The sequence below is a fragment of the Phocoena phocoena genome, chromosome 3 (assembly GCF_963924675.1).
Source record: "Phocoena phocoena chromosome 3, mPhoPho1.1, whole genome shotgun sequence".
Classification (NCBI taxonomy): Eukaryota; Metazoa; Chordata; class Mammalia; order Artiodactyla; family Phocoenidae; genus Phocoena; species Phocoena phocoena.
Genome location: NC_089221.1, coordinates 59319607 through 59340046, shown reverse-complemented (window position 1 = coordinate 59340046; position 20440 = coordinate 59319607). Strand labels below are relative to the sequence as shown.

The window sequence follows — 20440 nt, the reverse complement described above, 5'->3', positions numbered from 1 at the left end:
TCACCTATGATCATAGGTGCAAAAATGGGATTTATCCCAAGAATGCAAGGTTGATTCAACATATGAAAGTCAATCAACATAATACATGATATTAATAAAATAAAGGAAAACCACAGGATTATCTCAACAGACAAAGAAAAAACATTTGACAAAATCCAACACCCTTTCATCATAAAAAACACTCAGCAAAATAGAAGGGAACTTCCTCAGCCTGATAAAGGGCACCCATGAAAAACCCACAGCTAACATCATACTCAATGATAAAAGACTGGAAACTTTCCCCCTAAGATCAGGAACAAGACAGAGATATCTGGTGTCATCACTTCTCTTCAGTGTTATCCTGGAGGTGCTAGCTAGGGCAACTAGGTAAGAAAAAGAAAAAAAAGGGAATCAAGGTTGGAAGGGAGGAAGTAAAATTATTTTTATTTGAGATGACATGATCTTCTACATAGAAAACCCTAAAAAAAATCCAGAAAAATAATAGAGCTGATAAACAAATTAAAGTTGCAGGAGGGAATTCCCTGGTGGTCCAGTGGTTAGGACTTGGCACTTTCAAGGCCACGGCCCGGGTTCAATCCCTGGGAACTAAGATTCTGCAAGCCACGTAGCAATAAAAAAAAAAAAAAAAAAGTTGCAGTATATAAGATCAGTACACAAAAATCAGTTTTATTTCTATATACTAGCAGTGAACAATCTGAAAACTGAATTAAGAAAACAATTTCATGTACAGTAGCATCTGAAAGAATAAAATAAATTTCTCTAAGGACATATAGGACTTGTACACTGAAAACTATAACAATGTTTAAAAAAAAGTTAAGATCTAAAGAAATAAAAAGATACACAGTGTACACATACTGAAACACATAATATTAAGATGACAGTACTCCTCAAATTGACCTACAGATTCAATGCAATCTGTATCAAGAATTCAATTGCCTCTTTTCCAGAAATGGACAAAATGATTCTAAAATTCATATGTGTTTTGTTTGGGGGTGATGGCAAACTATGCTCAGAGACTGAGATTGTCTTTGCCGATATTTTTGTATCTATTTGACACACGTTTACTGTAGGAATTATAATAATTTTGCAAGCCAATAGCATACAGGATAACGTCTCTTAATAAGTCAGTAAAGTAATAACATACTCCAGGGACTCCCCTGGAGGTCCAGGGGGTAAGACATCACCTTCCAATGCAGGGAGTGCGGGTTCAATCCCTGGTTGGGGAGCTAAGATCCTACATGCCTTGTGGCCAAAAAACCAAAACATAAAACAGAAGCAATGTTGTAATAAATTCAATAAAGACTTTAAAAAGGGTCCACATCAAAAAAAAAAGAAAAGTAAGAAAGATAAGAAATAACATACTCTAAACAAATGATAGATCAAAGATACTATTGTTCCAGGCAAGGGAGATAAAAGAAATAAAGTCCAAATTTAGTTCAAGTTATACCTTTATACAAGTTGGTTCTCGGGAGAGGCAGCTTAGCCAACAGTGAGCTGACATCCAGCTGCCAGCAAAACAAAAGTGAAAAGTCCCCTGTTGCTAGAACACATTGCTAGGGAACCATGGCGCTGGTGTTGGCAGGCAAGATGATCTTCTTTGGGCCACTGCATGGCTTTTGCCACTGTGGATAAAAGTTACCTTTACCATGGCAGGAGCTAATGCCCTAAGATCTTCAAAGGCTATTTAGATAAGCAAAGGGTGGCCTTACCCATACCTAACACTCTTGGATAGCCCTCACAAACTGTAGGTACTTTTGGCCTAAATGTCCCCTCATAATAGTTGCTTCTTCATATGTTCTTATTAATCAGCCTCCAGTGGGTCCCCTCAGCAACTGAGTTACTGAGTGCTTATCAGCAGCCCCAGATGTAGATGATGACATCCTGACATATGATTTCACTTTGATATCAAAATAACAACTTCACTCTTTTTTTGTGTGTGTGTGGTACACGGGCCTCTCACTGTGGTGGCCTCTCCCGTTGCGGAGCACAGGCTCCGGACGCGCAGGCTCAGCGGCCATGGCTCACGGGCCCAGCCGCTCCGCGGCATGTGGGATCTTCCCGGACCAGGGCACGAACCCGTGTCCCCCGCATCGGCAGGCGGACTCTCAACCACTGTGCCACCAGGGAAGCCCCACAACTTCACTCTTAACAACACTTTCATTTTTGTCATAAACAAGTGGATTTGAAATCATATCAAACCACTACACAATAAGATGGAAATGCCAAACTTGAAATGACTGATGTCCATCAACAAGAGAAGGGGCAAATACATCATGGCATTTTTATCCAATAGAATAGTACACAGAAATCAAAAAGAAGAAGCTACTTCTGCACTCAACAACATGGATGAGTCTCACACACGTAATGCTGAGCAAAAAGTCAGACAGAAAAAGTTCATACTACATTATTCCATTTACATGAATTTCAGAAACAGGCATCTATGACATCAGGTGTCAGAATGATGGTTACCTCTGGGGAGAGGTATTGACTGGGAAGGGGAATGGGGGAGCCTGCTGACATGTTGGAAATGTTCCCTGTCTTGATTTGGGTGGTAGTTATCTAGGTGCCCACATATTAAAAATTCATTGAGGGCTTCCCTGGTGGCGCAGTGGTTGAGAGTCCGCCTGCCGATGCGGGGGACACGGGTTCGTGCCCCGGTCCGGGAGGATCCCACATGCCACGGAGTGGCTGGGCCCGTGAGCCATGGCCGCTGAGCCTGCGCGTCCAGAGCCTGTGCTTCGCAACGGAAGAGGCCACAACAGTGAGAGGCCCGTGTACCAAAAATAAAATAAAATAATTCATTGAACTGTACGATTAACATTAGAGAACTTATGCCCTTTCCTATAAATGTGATGCCTTAGTTCAAATTTAAATATCAGAAGTTTAAATCCCTTTACTTTGTCTCATCTCAGTTTCTCCGTTGTGTGAATAATCTCACCCTCTGCAGAGTTTTAATAAAGGTGATACCCATGATACTTATTCAAAATGCAGATTCTTTGGTCTAGACGTCCTGGATTGGAATGTTTAGAGAGAAGAGACTCAGGATTCTGCATGTTAGCACTGAAGCTGGGGAGCACAGGGAGCCTGCACACTGAAGGCCTAGTTCCAGCCCAGCCCACACCCTGGTGCTGATCAGTTCCACTGTAGCATTTTCAAGCTAAGGCCAAGCTGAAACATTGAGAGACACTGTGCATTGTTTAGCATTGATGTGGGGGGAGCAGAAGACTGTCCCTCTTCTAATCCTTGGCAGGACATGCCTTTCATAGCCGGATGTGCCTTTGTTTGGATTGAAAGTTCATTTCTTTTTGCTCCTTTCCAATATATAAAAGAAATCAAGAGTTTTGCCTGATCTTTTTTTTTTTCCTAGTCATCCTAGTTCAGAGTTTCATGGGGTTTTGTTTGTTTGTTTTATTGATTGATTTTTGGTTTTGAAGCTGGGGTAAAGGAGTCTTTGCTTTATGTTTTCTTGATTACAACATCTATTGCTTCCACATGCAAATTTTTACTTTGAAAGCATTTTTAGTTCCAGCGTTAGGAACAGTAGGACAGAATTTAGCTGTTGAGCAAATTCCTCGTTCTGGTAACTAAGCTGACATGAAAAAAGCCAATTGGTAATATTGCCGCCTTCTGCTCTGCAATATTTTAAAAAATCAGTAAATGAAGCTGGCAGTGGTGTTAGCGAAAAAAAACTTGGGTCTGCTTGCCCATGTGTAGTAAAGCCAATCCACTGACACTGGGTTGTGGTGAGGGACTGTGCAGCGTTTATTGTAAGGCACCATATAAGGAGTTCGGACAGCTAATACTCAAGAAGCCTGAACTCCTCAGTGGGTTTCAGCAAAGCGTGTTTAAAGGCAAGGGGAGGGAGGTTGGTCCCAGGGTGTGTGGTCAGCTTTCTGCGCAATCCTCCAATGGTTGATGGTGAGGTAAAGTAAAAGGCGATAAGTTGTTGCACATAATTCCTGGTTCCAGAGGGGATGTGTTAATTTATTCCAACTGGTGGGGGTTTTAGTACCTGTAAAACATCTTGGGAAATGTGCATAAGATACTATTATCTAGGTACTTCAGAGAGGAGCTAAAGCAGAGGACATGGGTGAGGTCTGTCCTGGGAAGCCCCTGGGGGTATGGAGGGGTGGGGAGGAGGGTGAATGGCAGGGTGGGATTGTAATGCCTCTCCATCTTTAGTAAACACAAGTGTAGGTACTTTATACATTTTGGTTAGTGGAGTGTTTGCACAACAGTGTACTCAGAGTGTGGAATGTGTCACCAAAACCCAAAATAATGTGCTGTAATTCATTTTCATTTAAAATGAGTTATATCTTTCTTAAAACGGATTAAAGACCTAAATGTAAGGCCAGACACTGTAAAACTCTTAAAGGAAAACATAGGCAGAACACTCTATGACATAAATCACAGCAAGATCCTTTTTGACCCACCTCCTAGAGAAATGGAAATAAAAACAGTAAACAAATGGGACCTAATGAAACTTAAAAGCTTTTGCACAGCAAAGCAAACCATAAACAAGATGAAAAGACAACCCTCAGAATGGGAGAAAATATTTGCAAATGAAGCAACTGACAAAGGATTGATCTCCAAAATTTATAAGCAGTTCATGCAGCTCAATATCAAAAAAAAACAACTCAATCCAAAAATGGGCAGAAGACCTAAATAGACATTTCTCCAAAGAAGATATACAGATTGCCAACAAACACATGAAAGGATGCTCAACATCACTAATCTTTAGAGAAATGCAAATCAAAACTACAGTGAGGTATCACCTCACACTGGTCAGAATGGCCATCATCAAAAAATCTACAAACAATAAATGCTGGCGAGGGTGTGGAGAAAAGGGAACCCTCCTATACTGTTGCTGGGAATGTAAATTGATACAGCCACTATGGAGAGCAGTATGGAGGTTCCTTAAAAAACTAAAAATAGAACTACCATAAGATCCAGCTACCGGACAGATACCCTGAGAAAACCATAATTCAAAAAAGAGTCATGGGGCTTCCCTGGTGGCACAGTGCTTGAGAGCCTGCCTGCCGATGCAGGGGACGCGGGTTCGTGCCCCGGTCTGGGAAGATCCCACATGCCGCAGAGTGGCTGGGCCTGTGAGCCATGGCCGCTGAGCCTGCGCATCCGGAGCCTGTGCTCTGCAACGGGAGAGGCCACAACAGTGAGAGGCCCGCGTACTGCAAAAAAAAAAAAAAGAGTCATATACCACAATGTTAATTGCAGCTCTATTTACAATAGCCAGGACATGGGAGCAACCTAAGTGTCCAGCAACAGAAGAATGGGTAAAGAAGATGTGGCACATATATGCAATGGAATATTACTCAGCCATACAAAGAAATGAAATTGAGTTATTTGTAGTGAGGTGGATGGACCTAGAGTCTGTCATAGAGAGTGAAGTAAGTCAGAAAGAGAAAAACAAATACCATATCCTAACACATATATATGGAATCTAAAAAAATAAAATAAAATGGTTCTGAAGAACCTAAGGGCAGGACAGGAATAAAGACGCAAACGTAGAGAATGGACTTGAGGACATGGGGAGTAGGAAGGGTAAGCTGGGACGAAGTGAGAGAGTAGCATGGACTTATATACACTACCAAATGTAAAATAGATAGCTAGTGGGAAACAGCCACATAGCACAGGGAGATCAGCTCTGTGCTTTGCGACCACCTAGAGGGATGGGATAGGGAGGGTGGGAGGAGGATGCAAGAGGGAGGAGATATGGGGATATATGTATATGTATAGCTGATTCACTTTGTTATAGAGCAGAAACTAACACACCATTGTAAAGCAATTATACTCCAATAAAAATGTTTAAAAAAAAAGAAATATATGTTTAATGAAAGGTACTTAGTGATTATTCACTAATTTTATGTCCATCATTTAATCCATGGAGCATATATAGGTATACAGATTATGGAAAATTTCATGGACATCTTCAACACAATTATCAAGTCGCTTCTTTTGTATATTTTTACACATTATAGTTTTAGTAAAAATATCTAATTTAAAGGTCAAAACTATATAAAATTTTCATTTTTATATGTGCTTCTTATATCTTTGTATGAAGTGGGCTTTCAGTTACAGCATCCAGAAAGTATAATACAACATAGGTATTAACTTATTCAATAAATAAATCTTAGTTCATTTCCACAAACAAAAACAAACAAACAAAAAATAAAATGAGCTAATGTCTTTTTATAAGGTCCCATAAAGGGTGATCCCAAATTATCTTTTTTTTTTTGGCTGCACTGTACAGTTTGTGGGATCTTAGTTCCCAGACCAGGGATTCAGGGATTGAACCCAGGCCCCCGACAGTGAGAGCATGTAGTCCTAACCACTGGACTGCCAGGGAATTCCCAATCCCAAATTATCTTAGATCTGCTTTCCAGTATCAAAGATCCTTCACCTAATACTGTTAGGACCACCTTAGTGTAGAGGAACACTTTGTTTGGTTAAAAAAAGGTTAATTATTTCCAGAATAGACAAATTAGGAAAAGACACCCCAGAAAACCTAAATAGACATTTCTCCAAAGAAGACATACAGGTGGCCAACAAACACATGAAAAGATGCTCAACATCACTAATTATTAGAGGAATGCAAATCAAAACTACAATGAGATATCACCTCACACCAGTCAGAATGGCCATCATCAAAAAATCTACAAACAATAATGCTGGAGAGGGTGTGGAGAAAAGGGAAGCCTCTTGCACTGTTCGTGGGAATGTAAATTGATATAGCCACTATGGAGAACAGTATGGAGGTTCCTTAAAAAACTAAAAATAGAACTACCATACGACCCAGCAATCCCACTACTGGGCACATACCCAGAGAAAACTCTTGATTTGAAAAGATATGTACACCCCAATGTTCATAGCAGCACTATTTACAATAGCCAGGACATGGAAGCAACCTAAATGTCCACCACCAGAGGAATGGATAAAGAAGAAGTGGTACATATATACAATGGAATATTACTCAGCCATAAAAAGGAATGAAATTGGGCCGTTTGCAGAGACGTGGCTGGACCTAGAGACGGTCATACAGAGTGAAGTAAGTCAGAAAGAGAAAAACAAATATAGTATATTAACGCATATATGTGAAATCTAGAAAAATGGTTTAGATGACCTTAATTGCCAAGCAGAAATAGAGACACAGAAGTAGAGAACAAATGTACCAAGGGGGAAAGGGGTGGGGTGGGAGGAATTGGGAGATTGGGATTGACACATATACACTACTAATACTATGTATAAAACAGACAACTGACAGTGATTTCGGCTGCAGGTAGCAGTAAGTGTCAGCTTGCAGCCAGCAGCAGGGAGCAGTAGCTGCAGCAAGATCTTAGCTCCCGGGCCGGGAGTTGTAACCACTGGACCACAGGGGCCAGCAGCTAGGGCCTGGATCCCTAGTTCTTGCCCACCTTGTCAAAAATGAATTCAGGCAAGGAGGCAGAAAGTAAAGAGAAAATTGGGAAAGCAAAGTACCTGTGGAAAGACTCACGGGCGAACTCAGGGAGAGAGAGTCCCCAGAGTTGCCCTTCTGGGGAGTTTAAATCCTTTATAAGGGGGCAGTCTTCTGGGTCTTTGTCTTCTTTTTGACCAATCGTATTGTTTTGACCCCATGGCTAATTTGCCTCTGGACCCTCCCCTGGGTGCGCACACACCCCTCGGTTAAGATGGATCCCACTGCAAAGGCGTCTGGGAGGAGATAGTAGGACTTACTGTGGTCTGGCATCTCCTGCCTTTTTGACCCCGTGAAGGCTTTTGCGCATGTGTAGTGCCTCCCTTGCTCCAAGGATGGGAAATGTGTGAACGCTTGATCTTTTAACAGGGTTTAGTCCCACTCTATCCCCGCCATAAAAATGCCCAATGTCCGGTTATTTACCCTATTCCTGTCGCTGGTTTTTATATCAAGGTACAGATCTTGAAATATAGACAGGAGTCCAGCCATAAATATGTAGTCCTGGAGCCCATTTGTCTCCTGCTTCAGGAAATGTAAACAGAGGGCTGGTAATGAGCCTGGAGCTCATCTTCTTCTCACCCCAGGAGGTGTGAACAGGAGGCCAGTTGTAAATGTCTAGCCTGGAGCCCATCTATCTCCTGCCTCAATGGGAACACACGGTATAGCACAGGGAACTCTGCTTAATGCACTGTAGTGTCCTAAATGGGGGCGGGGGTGGGGGGAGATATATATACATGTATGGCTGATTCACTTTGCTGTGAAGTAGAAGCTAATACAATATTGTAAAGCAACTCTACTCCAATAAAAATTAATTTAAAAAAAAAAGAGAGAAAAGAAAAAGGCGCCCCATCCTCTGGCTGATGGAGTAGGGCACTTGGTATGGCACACAGAGCCCAGGTAGGATTTTAGCCTTTTCTCGTGCCCTCTGGTGTGTGGCCTTGTGCCAGGCCCAGTATGTATAAAGACCATGGAGCAAGGACATTATAGTGTGTATTCTCAGGGTCCCTCTTCAGCTAGGAATCAACTCTGCTGGGGAGTGGGCAAGGATTAAAGTATGGGACTCATTTATTACAAGACTGATGGGGCAGAGGCCTTTACCCAGTTGTGTCGGAAGAGGAACTACACAGCCTCTCCTTGATCTGTCACCTCTTTTTTTTTTTGTCCCCTTTTTTTTTTTTTTTTTTTTTTTTTTTTTGCGGTACGCGGGCCTCCCGCTGTTGTGGCCTCTCCCGTTGCGGAGCAGCAGGCTCAGCGGCCATGGCTCACGGGCCCAGCCGCTCCGCGGCACGTGGGATCCTCCCGAATCGGGGCACGAACCCTTGTCCCCTGCATCGGCAGGCGGACTCTCAACCACTGCGCCACCAGGGAAGCCCTTGTCCCCTCTTTTTGATCTTGGACACGTTGGTCCTGAAAACTGCAAAAACTCTGGGTACGAATAACTCCATCCAAACCCTCATCCTAAGAGACTTGACCAAACTCTAGCCAGCTTCTTGCAGCCTAAGGCCCTGGCATGACCCACCGTCCACCCCCCCTTAAGTTCCTGTCTGGAAAAGCTCTCAGCTGACAAAGGAATTACTGTTTGTTCCAGCCAACACCGGACCATAGGCCCTTGACCTCCCATTCTCAGAGCATTTATTGAAAAAACTTACAGTTGTAAATTCTTCTTCTGTCCCTTTGAGATATATGTGAGCCTCCTACAACCCAAGAATGTCTTTTTCAAAGACCTGAAAGCCATTTCTTTGAAGCTTAATCATCAGGATGATAGGGCCTCTGCCTCCCAGTCTCTGGGGGACACCAGATGCCTAACTTGGATGAATTCCACTTAGCAGACACAGAAGGCCTAATCACATTCACATTCACGTTAACCAACCTCCTTACCCGCTTTTTGTAACTTTTCCCTTTTCTAATTTTGCTCGCCTCTCCTTCCCTGCTTTGCTCCCCCCTCCCTAGCCTCTCCCTCCCTGCTTTGCTCCCCCCTCCCTAATCCCTAATTCTCCTTTTAAAATGCCCATTCACTTCTTCGCAAATCAGAATTGAGTTCGGCTCTTTCCCCTGCGGCAGTAGTTACTGAATAAAATCTGTCTTTATGCCCTTTAACTAGTGTGTGGATTTGTTTGTCTTTGATGGTTCTACCAACTCTTATCCTGCTCCTTTCTATAAAAGTAATTTAACTTGCCATCCCTTAATGTTCTAGCACACATATTTTTCCATGTTGATATCTAGTTTCTATAAGTATAATATTTAATCACTGCATGTTATGGGTTATGTACCACACATTTCTTAACCAAAACCCCACTAAATTTGTTCTTATTATAAAAGGACTATATGTTTATCATGAAAAAATAATATAAAAAATATAAATTACCTATTCAGTAATGCCACTACCCAGTTTTGCCCCTTTTGAATTCATTTTCCAACTTTTGGTGTTAACATTTCAATATCTATCCTTATGGTTTATACATTCTCTGAATATATCTGTATAATTGAGCATAATTTTAAAAGCAAAAGTGGTATCATACTCTTTAGACCGATGTCTTTGCTACTCAACATTTTCCTATGTCCATAAATATTGTTCAGAAAGGCGATGTAAAGACTACAGCACATTCCACTGTATGGAGGTACCAATACTTTCAGTAACAACTCTTTGGTGGGCTTCCCCACCACCAGTATTTTCCTGTCACAAACAATATCGAAATCATCTTGTTTGCAACTCTTTGTGCTCACCCTTAACTAGTTCCTTTGGATAAATTCTGAAGGGAGCATTTAACTCCACTGATGACTCAACTCCTTTCTTTGGGCCTCAATACCCCACATTTGCCCTCTCCTCTCTGGCTACGTCTCTGCTTCCTATGTAGGACCTTCTCCTGGTCTCTGTTAGGTTTTTCCTGTGCCTGTGCTTTTTCCTCCCAGTCTCCCACAGTAAGCTCACTCATCCCGTGGCTCCTCCAACTTCCATCCCTATGCAATGACTCCCCATCTATACCTTCAGTCTAGATGTCTCCCCTGTTGGGGCCCAGGGCAGGCCACCTCAATAATCAACAAGCCTCAGTGGCATATTAATTATGTTGAATGAAAGTTACCTAAGGGAATTCCCTGGCAGTCTACTGGTTGGGACTCCACGCTTTCACAGCCGGGGGGGGGGGGGGGGGGGGGGGGGGGGGGCCCGGGTTCAATCCCTCCCTGGCTGGGGAGGAAGCTGCGAGGCACAGCCAAAAAAAAAAGAAACTTAAAAAACAGCCAATGCAGTAGAGACACTTTGACCCTCCCTCCTCTCTGTCTCCCTGAAAGCGGGAAATAAATCTCCCATGTGAAAGGTGCCTTCCCTGTGCCAGGAGGTAGAAAGATATCCTTATCACCAGAGGTAGGGAATTCGGGGCTGAGAAGCCTGTATAAATAAACCTTATTCCTCCTTTACTAATTTACTATCCAAGCCCAAACTTTGCTTAAATTCCTTAGTAATTAAGCGTCCAAACCTAAGGTTCTTTGTCCTGTAAAATCCTCACAAATTTATTGTTTCTTTGTGTGAAAAAATATAAAAGCTACCTGCCTTTGGTCACTCTCTGGGCATCATTTTATGATCTCCTATGTGCATGAAATTTAATTGGTTTTTCTCTTGTTCATCTGTCTTGTATATTAGTCCAGCCACTGTTACTGATCCAAACGCAGGTCCGCTTGCCTGTGCCCAGTAAAGCCAGTCAACTGACACTGAAACCCTGTGGGGCCCTCCCAGGTACAAAAGATTTTCCGTGTACCACGTCCTGCTTCTTATTTGCAGGATAAAGGCTTCAGCCTCCTAGACCTCCCTGAGCTCCAAAAAGCAGATTCAAACAGTTGCTAATCAGGGAAGTAAGGAAATGCAGAAACAAAGGAGTAACAATCAAGAAACTATAGTGCAGGATCCTGGTGCCTCCTCAAGGAATATACAATATCTTTGAGTTTTCTGCAGGAACTTAGGCCTCCACCCAGGTGGAGGATGGTAACTTCAGGCTGAGCACAAGATTCCTGGGGCACCGCCCCTTTACCTCAACCACGAACCAATTAGAAGAAAGCCACACACCCTCCTCACCCCAAATTTTGCCTGTAGAAACTTTTCCCAAAAATTATCGAGGAGCTCGGGTTTTTGAGCACAAGCCACTCATTCTCCTCTCTTGGCCCTGCAATAAACCTTTCTCTGCTCCAAACTCCCACATTTTGGTGTGTTTGGCCTCACTGTGCATGGGGCACATGAACTTGTGTCCAGTAACAACACTGGGTTGTGGTGAAGGAAAGTGCAGCGTTTATTTCAGGGTGCCAAGCAAAAAGTCCAGGGCAGCTAGTGCTCAAAATACCCAACCTGCCTGATGGGTTTCAGGGAGGCATTTTTATTCTTCATGTTTTAAAATTATTTATTTATTTTTGGCTGCATTGGGTCTTCGTCACTGTGCGGGGGCTTTTCTCTAGTTGCGGAGAGCAGGGTCTACTCTTTTTTGCGGTGAGCGGGTGAGCGGTCTTCTCATTGCAGTGGCTCCTCTTGTGAAGCATGGGCTTTAGGCACGTGGGCTTCAGTAGTTGTGGCTCGCAGGCTCTAGAGCGCAGGCTCAGTTAGTTGTGGCACATGTACTTAGTTGCTCCGCGACACGTGGAATCTTCCCGGACCAGGGCTTGAACATGTTTCCCCTGGCAGGTGGATTCTTAACCACTGTACCAGGGGAGTCCAGGGAGGCATTTTTTTTTTTTTTTTTTTTTTTTATTTTTTTTTTTTTTTATTTTTTTAAACATCTTTATTGGGGTATAATTGCTTTACAATGGTGTGTTAGTTTCTGCTTTACAACAAAGTGAATCAGCTATACATATACATATGTTCCCATATGTCTTCCCTCTTGCGTCTCCCTCCCTCCCACTCTCCCCATCCCACCCCTCCAGGCTGTCACAAAGCACCGAGCTAATATCCCTGTGCCCTGCGGCTGCTTCCCCCCAGCTATCTACCTTACTACGTTTGTTAGTGTGTATATGTCCATGACTCTCTCTCGCCCTGTCAAAACTCACCCTTCCCCCTCCCCATATCCTCAAGTCCGTTCTCCAGTAGGTCTGCGTCTTTATTCCTATCTTACCCCTAGGCTCTTCATGACATTTTTTTCCCTTAAATTCCATATATATGTGTTAGCATACGGTACTTGTCTTTTTCTTTCTGACTTACTTCACTCTGTATGACAGATTCTAGGTCTATCCATCTCATTACAAATAGCTCAATTTCATTTCTTTTTAAGGCTGAGTAATATTCCATTGTGTATATGTGCCCAGGGAGGCATTTTTAAAGGCAAGATACGGAGGGGAGTTGCAGGGTATGTGATCAGCTCATGCACAATTCTCTGATTGGTGGATGATGAGTTAACCGGCTGATGTTACAGGAGTTAACATTATCAGTCCTCAGGCTCCAGTAGATTCGGGTCATCAAATAGTCAACTTCTTCCATTTGGTGGGGGTTTTAGCATCTCAGTAAAACAACTGAGGAAATGTGCATCAGATACTATTATCTAGGTACTTCAGGGAGGAACTAAAGCAGAGGGAATGGGAGGGCGCAGTCTGTTCTGGGAAGACCCCATAGGATCCTGCTTCATTACACCACAAGAACTCAAGAGGGATAGAGAGGGAAATTGCCCCCCTGTCCCTGACAACCCTGAGCTCCAGTTCCTAAAGATCTGTTTCAGATGTTCCCACCTGAATGTCTCACAGCACAGAAAACTCAACATAGCCAAAATGGAATTCATGATTTTACCTCCTAAATTCTCCTTCTCTAGAGATGCCTATTTTAGTAAGCAGCACCGATATCTACCCTGGTTGAAGCCAGAAGCCTGGTTGTCTTGCTTCTCTTCTCTATTACTTTGCACCTTTTGCCAAGTCCTGTTGATTCCACTTCCCACCTTTGAGCTTTAGAATTCATTTACTTCTCTTCATCCTCACTGTGACCTCTAGACCAGACTGCCCTCTCTCACCCAGATTAATTAATCAGCTCCATAACTGGTTCCCTGCCTCAGTCATATTTTCTTCAATTCATTTTCCCCATTGCAGCCTGAGAAAATTTGCTAACATGTGTCACTCTGAAACTTAAACTTTTTAAACAGCTCTCCCTTGCCTTTGGGAGGGAGTCCATACTGACCATGGCTGACCAGGGCTTTTTAGAGGAATAACTGGTCCTGCCTGTTTCTCTGGTCTCATTTCTTGACACCCTGCACTCTGCTAAAAGCATTAGTTGTCTTCTCAGTTCTGCCAGCAAACCATTGTTCTACAGGCACATCCACATTTCTTGTTGGCTCTGCCTGTCCCGTTTGTCAGTTTGTCACATCACAGGGTCTATACAGCACAGCGCCTGGCATAACAGACTTTTCAAAAGACACATGTTCAGTTAATAAATATATAATATTGGGTGAGAGGGTGTTAATATAAATATTTTCTAGAAGCTTGGATATATACTAATTGAGAAGCAGTATAGTTAAGTCTAAAGTCTAGCATTTAAAGTCTAGTATAATTCAGGACAATGGTCAAATTCCTGCTCTACCACCTTGGGTCAATTTCTTCATCTCCCTAAACCTCAGTTTCCTCATCTTTGAAATAAGGATATAGTATCTACCTGAAATAGATAGTGTGAGGATTAAACAAGACAACTTAAGTAAAACATTTAGTACAATGTTTGGTACATAAGTGTTTAATAAACGTAACCCGGCAACAATGGCAACGGTGACCATGATACTTTGCCTCCAGATGGGCAGTCCATTTGCATGTCAACCTATTATAGAGTGAGTAGCTGTTTCAATAAGCTTTGTGGTTGCTATTAGTGATTAAAAATAATACCTCTTATTGCCTGCAATAAGATAGGCAAACTTTTTTGTATTTCTTTGGTTAATATTAATATACCTCTTTAGACATTCATGGTATTATTTATACATTTTGGCTTTTAAAAAAAATGCTTTAGTGCCATCATGCACATAACTTCTTTTTCACTGTTTTGAAATTTTTACTTATTTTCTTGTCGTTTACTCAATAGCCACTTTAGGAAATAGACTCAATAAAAAACATTAGATTGTAGTTAATTTTTTCTTCTTCTTAAAAGTTTCCTTAAGTATTAAGGGGAACATTCACACTTTCATCACTTCTGATACGTATTGCCAGGTGGCTTTCTATGAAGTATAGACTACTTATTTTCATTTTAGGATCCCTCTTGATGCCTTGATTCTTCCACTTATTTTTAATTAAAAAAGAAAAACATAATTATACTTTTCTGTACATTCCTTATACACTAGGCATGGCGATTACTTTGGCCAGTAACTTGTTTCTAGACTACTACAGCCACTTCTTATCCTTCCTCACAGTGTAAGTCCTCCAGACTTACTGAGGTCACGTGTGAAATGTTTAAAATCAAATGCACTAAATGATCAAGTATAAGATATTCTTTTCATGGTCAGGGAGTAATGTGTTTTCTTCATCAAATACTAGGTAGGTAAGTCACAGAGAGCACTGATTTCTGCAAAATGCAGTTCCTTAAGACAGCAGCAAAATCATAGAAGAGCATCTATAAAGTATAGTATACATATTATAGAAGTGTGTTCTTTTTTTTCTAGCCATAGCAAGGAGACAGTGTTTAACTTTGAATTTTAGTGAGGATTGCATTTGCTGGCAAGTGACCAAGAAGACTGGGGGTCGGCAGTCTGGAATCGGTGTGGTAGCTCCAACACGGCATGATTGTCCCATGTTACTATATCTTGTCTCTGGCATAGTTAATACATGGGTTTCATTCTCATGGTCAGCTCATGGTTACAAGACAGCTGCTCTGATCCTAGAGGTAAGGCCTTCTTCCAGGCAGGAAGGAGAAAAAAGCACAAATGGCAAAAGGCAAAGGGATAGCTCAGCGTGTCTTTTATCAGGGAAAAAAAAAAAAAGCTTTCTTGGAAAGCCATACCAAATAATCTTCTGCTTACATTTCATTGACCAAAATGATCATAAGCTGCAAGAGGAGTCTGGGAAGGAAAATAGTTTTGGTTGGACACATTGCCACCCTGAACAAAATTGGGTCTGGCAGAGAGAAGGGGAAAATGGATATTAACTAGGCATCTTGCTATATATGGATATAAATATGTAATTTTTCTTTAGTAATATGAAAAATACCACATCTTCTTTCTCTTAAACTGAGCCTAAACTTACCAAATACTCCGTGCTTAAATTTGTATCTCATATTAGATCAAACCAAACCAGAAGAAGAAATGTAACTGGTCTTCTCAAACCTGTTATTTCTCTTGTTCTTCAGGTTCTTTTTTCTTCTTTTTCTCAGTGCATAGTACCATTCAGGAATTTGAAATCCTCAGATAGTAGTAGTGTTTGACAAAGAAAACCCCAACAAAATACTGCTTTTAATAATTAAAGCACACCATTGTAAAGCAATTATACCCCAATAAAGATGTTAAAAAAATAATTAAAGCATTCCTGTGACATACTTTATATACCTGAGGAAAAAATAAAGCATTCTTCTAGGGTGAGTAGGAAAGATTACCTTCCCACTTCCCATTTTCCATGGCTGACACTATTAGCTAACTAGTTAACTAACTGGCTAATATTTTAGATCTAGAAGTCCCTGGGCTACCTCAGTCATGAAAACCTTTTCATTGTAATTTTATGAATTTAAAACATGTGTATTGTATACATTGGACCCTAATTCTACCCATCTAAGTCTAATGGAGGGTCAAAGATGGTGATGAATCTTTTCTCAGGAAATGTGTTTCTTCCATTCTCTATATAAATGTATAAATAAAACTTATAACTGATCTCTGGAACCTGAAACACTTGGAGAGCAATTAACCTTAAAAGGTTTTTTTTTGTTGTTGTTGTTTTGGTTTTTTTTGCTTTTCAAAAACTAACAGATTATATAATTTTGCTTAATATATATGTGAAGAAGTCTTACAAGTTTTCTTTCTAACCAAGGGTTTAATTCCCTCTTCATGTCCAGGAAAATACTACTGGATCTAAGAAATCATTTAAACATGAAGGCATTGGTATGTTTTAGGGCTTCAAAAGTGAAATTCAATCATATGGCATAAGATTTTGTGTCCATGAAAGGCGGTATAGAACACTGGTTAAGGGAGTGTGCTCTTGAGCCAAATTGCCAGGATTATTAGCTGTCTGACCCTGAGCAAATTACTTATCTTCTCTGTGTGCCTCAATTTCCTTGTAGGTAAACCAGGGATAACATTGGTATATACCTCGAAGGATGGTTATTAGAATTAAATAAGTTAATTTCCACAAAGAAGTTAGTAGAGTGCCTTGCAATTTGTTAACAATCAAAAACATTAGCCATTATTTTAGCCATTAGGAATTTCTCTTTTCCAGTACAGTTTAAGGGCTCTTTTCTGGGTCATTTGTATCAGCAATCTCCAAAGTCCAGTGTTTTAACAAGTCTCTCTTAACATGGTTTCATTCTACTTTTGACATATACTAACAATACAGTAAGAACTCAGCATGTTTCTTTCTGCTTATAACTTAACAAAATAATAATTAAAGCACGCATATGCAACAGCAAAGATCAAAGCAATAATCCTTTTACTTGCTGCAAAACTTTTTAGACAAAAGCGTCAAAGCATATTTCAAATTATTTATTAATCTGATAAAGACTTGTTTTTTTAATTCTTTGCGCACTAAGAGCACATGGATCTTCAGAATATGGGTAGACACAGAAGCAAGATTTCATGTATCTCAGCCAAAGAGGAACGTAAATGGTGATTTTTTTTTCTTAAAACACTCAAAGCCTTATCATGTTGCAGGTAAAGACAACGAAGCCAGAGCTTCCTCACAGGACACTCCTCATAGGTAGGAGACAGCACTTCTTTAGTAGGTCTCTGCAGGAAAGACCCTTGCTGCAGGAAGAGAGCTGGGTTTAGCTGCTTGAATGAGGGGCCACTGGACCCTCTCTTTTATAGGGCTAGGTGAGTGTGATTTGATTCCTAACAGAGTGGCCAGACATTTGAAAGACAGGCTTCCCAGGCACAAGTAGCCACTGACTACAATAATAGCTAAAAGCCAATCACATTCATGCATTTCAAATGTAAAAAGTTGCATTGGCTAGCTTTACTCTATGGCCCAAGGCTTCAACACCTGTAGTGTGATAGCCAAAAGAACATCTTCCCAAGTGGCAATTGTTTGGAATTGCCCTGGGGACTCCGACTTACATACAGCCCTAGAAATATAAATTCCAGAGTTATATAACTTCATTCATTCAAGATTTGCTGTGGATAAAACACATGCACCCCAATGTTCATTGCAGCACTATTTACAATAGCAAGGACGTGGAAGCAACCTAAATGTCCATCAACAGATGAATGGATAAAGAAGATGTGGTACATATATACAAAGGAATATTATTCAGCCATAAAAAGGAACGAAATTGGGTCATTTGTAGAGACGTGGATGAATCTAGAGACTGTCATACAGAGTGAAGTAAGTCAGAAAGAGAAAAACAAATATCGCATATCAACGCATATATGTGGAACCTAGAAAAATGGTACAGATGAAAAGTTGCAGGGCAGAAATTGAGACACAGATATAGAGAACAAACGTATGGACACCATGCAGGGAAAGCCACAGCGGGTGGGGATGGTGGTGTGATGAATTGGGAGATTGGGATTGACATGTATACACTGATGTCTATAAAATGGATGACTAATAAGAACCTGCTGTATAAAAAAATAAATAAAATAAAATTCAAAAATTAAAAAAACCCCCAGCTATTCAAAATTCCTGCTCAATTAAATCTAGTTCATTGTTAAGGTCCACAAAAATGGTAACTACTTTATGTATAACATTTAAGATTTCTGCTAATTAAATATTACAAATAAAAAAACATTACAGATGTGAGGTTGATTCTTACGAGCAACTGAAGGTAGAAAAGTCTGAAGAAAAAATTCTGAGCCAAATATCTCTGCATCAACAAGTATTCTTTGAAGTATTTATTGATCTCATTGATCGTTAGTAACGTCATGAAAGGTCGGTACTATGATTGCTAAATATTTCTGAGGAATTAAAGAAGCAATTTCAAAGGTACTGGATGAGATAAAAACAGTGCCACGCCTCTTGAATGATGAGTTTATTTTCCAGAGTTTATGGATAATAGGAAGTCTTAAAATTACTCAAATACAATACTATTCCTCAGTACACTTATTAAACATTTTTAAACCATGGCATGCATTACTTTAAAGAAATCTACCATGCTTTAAATACCTGAGAGTTTATCTTTCTCTCCTGGGAGTGTAATTAGCAAAAGGGCCCTGGGCGCTAAGGCAAGGGAAATGAATTGGAAGAGGAAGCGAAGGAGGGTGGAGCGCGGTCCTTCTGGGTTAGGGATAGTTTTGCGTGTGCTAGTTTCTGAAAAAGAAAGGCTCAACGCAGGAATCTGGTGGTTCCTTGTAATCTCAAGATGGAAGTCTGGGCACTTGGGCTTGTCCAAATTGTGAAGGGGCCTCTCGACTTCCTTTCGCCTTCCATCCTCCAGTGTGGCAGTGGGTTTCGGAGGGAGGTGGCCGGAGGGGGCCTGTGGACCTCTTCCGCACCCTCCGCATCCCTGTCCGAGGCCGGCAGGCCTCGCCCACCCTGGATAAATTCCCGGAGGTCCCGCCCCTCGCTAGAGGAGAACTCCTTGGGGCGTGCAAACGGGATCCTGCGAATGTTGACATTAAAGGAATACGCAAATTCAGCGTCGTGGTCCCCGCAGCTTACCCGCACCTATTTTTATACCTAAGCCAAGGTCACTCTTTAATACCCGGCCATTGCCTGAGCTGGGGCGTCGCGCTCTGACTAGCGACGGCGGCGGGAGCGGGGAGAGGGGGCGCGGGTGGCGGGGCGGCGGCCGCGTGGCGCCCTCCGGCCGGCCAAGTCCGCACCTGCCCGGCGCCCGCCTAACCAGCGAGCCCGGCGGGAGGCAGGGCGGCGTCCCGGGCGTTGAGGAGGGGCCGCGCGGCGCGGGCGGGCGGGCGGGGGGATTCGCGGTGGGCGCGGGCGCCGCGCGGCTGCAAAGGCTGGAGGCGCTGCGGCGCAAGTGCGTCACGCTGGCGGAGGGCACGGTGGGCTGCGGCCGACCCGCCGACCAGGAGCCGGGCGTCCCGGGCGAGGGGCAGGCGGCTGTACCGGCCCCCGCAGCCGCGAGCGGCGCGGCCCGGGCCCGGCTGGGGGTCGCCAGCGAGCCGCCGCCGGCTTCATTCATTCCCGCGGCTCCGCCTCCTTTCCCGGGCTCCGGCGGCGCGTCGGAGGTGAGTGCGCGGCCCGTCCCGGGCGGGGGCCGCGGGCCCAGGCCGAGGCTGCCCGGTCCGGCCTCGCGCCCCGCCGGCCCCGGCCCCGCACCCCCGTGCGCGGGCGGTGACGCGGACCAAGAGCTGCGGGCTGCCCCGAGGACTCGGGCGCGACGCAGGCCCACGCCGGCCACCCGGGCCCGGGGCGCGCGTCCAGCTGCGGGCAACTGGCCTGCTCCCCCGAGGGGCGTGTGGCACGCCCCAGGTGCGCCGGCCTCCGCGCCAGCGCCACCATTTTGTGTGAGGGAATGCCTCCTTCTCCTTCCTCCGCCCGCCGCGGCCCGTTCCCCAGCTGCTGCTTGCTGTGCCCCCTCTACTCCCCTCCCCTCCCCTCCCACCTCTCCCACCTGGAGCCTGTCCGCCCGGTCGGTCGCCTTGGCGTGGGGGAAGCGGACCTGGTGGCTGGTGGGGCGGAAGCGTTTGGACTTGGGTTCAGCCACGGATGCTCTTACCGCTGCTCTTACCTTTAACCACTTTTGGAATAGGTATTGTATAGATTCCGTTCTAGAATGTAGGTCATTACAATTTTGTTCTAATTCTTAGCTGTCCATTATGCAATTTTTCGAGGCCTGTGCCCTAGGAAATCAGTGGGTGAAGCTTTGGTTTGTTTATGGCTCAGGGATCTGGATTACATTTACTCCCATTATCGCCCTTTGGGAGAGGG

The 20440-nt window shown here is 43.1% G+C and overlaps 1 protein-coding gene across 1 annotated transcript in view; it reads left to right on the top strand.

Annotated features, from left to right (window-relative positions):
• The first annotated feature begins 19104 nt into the window (after positions 1-19104).
• The window catches only part of FAM169A (family with sequence similarity 169 member A), a 61649-nt gene continuing 60313 nt past the window's right edge, over positions 19105-20440 (top strand). Inside the window, exon 1 of the mRNA XM_065874886.1 lies at positions 19105-19235. The gene's annotated coding sequence lies outside the window, so the exon portion shown is untranslated. The remainder of the gene's footprint in view (positions 19236-20440) is intronic.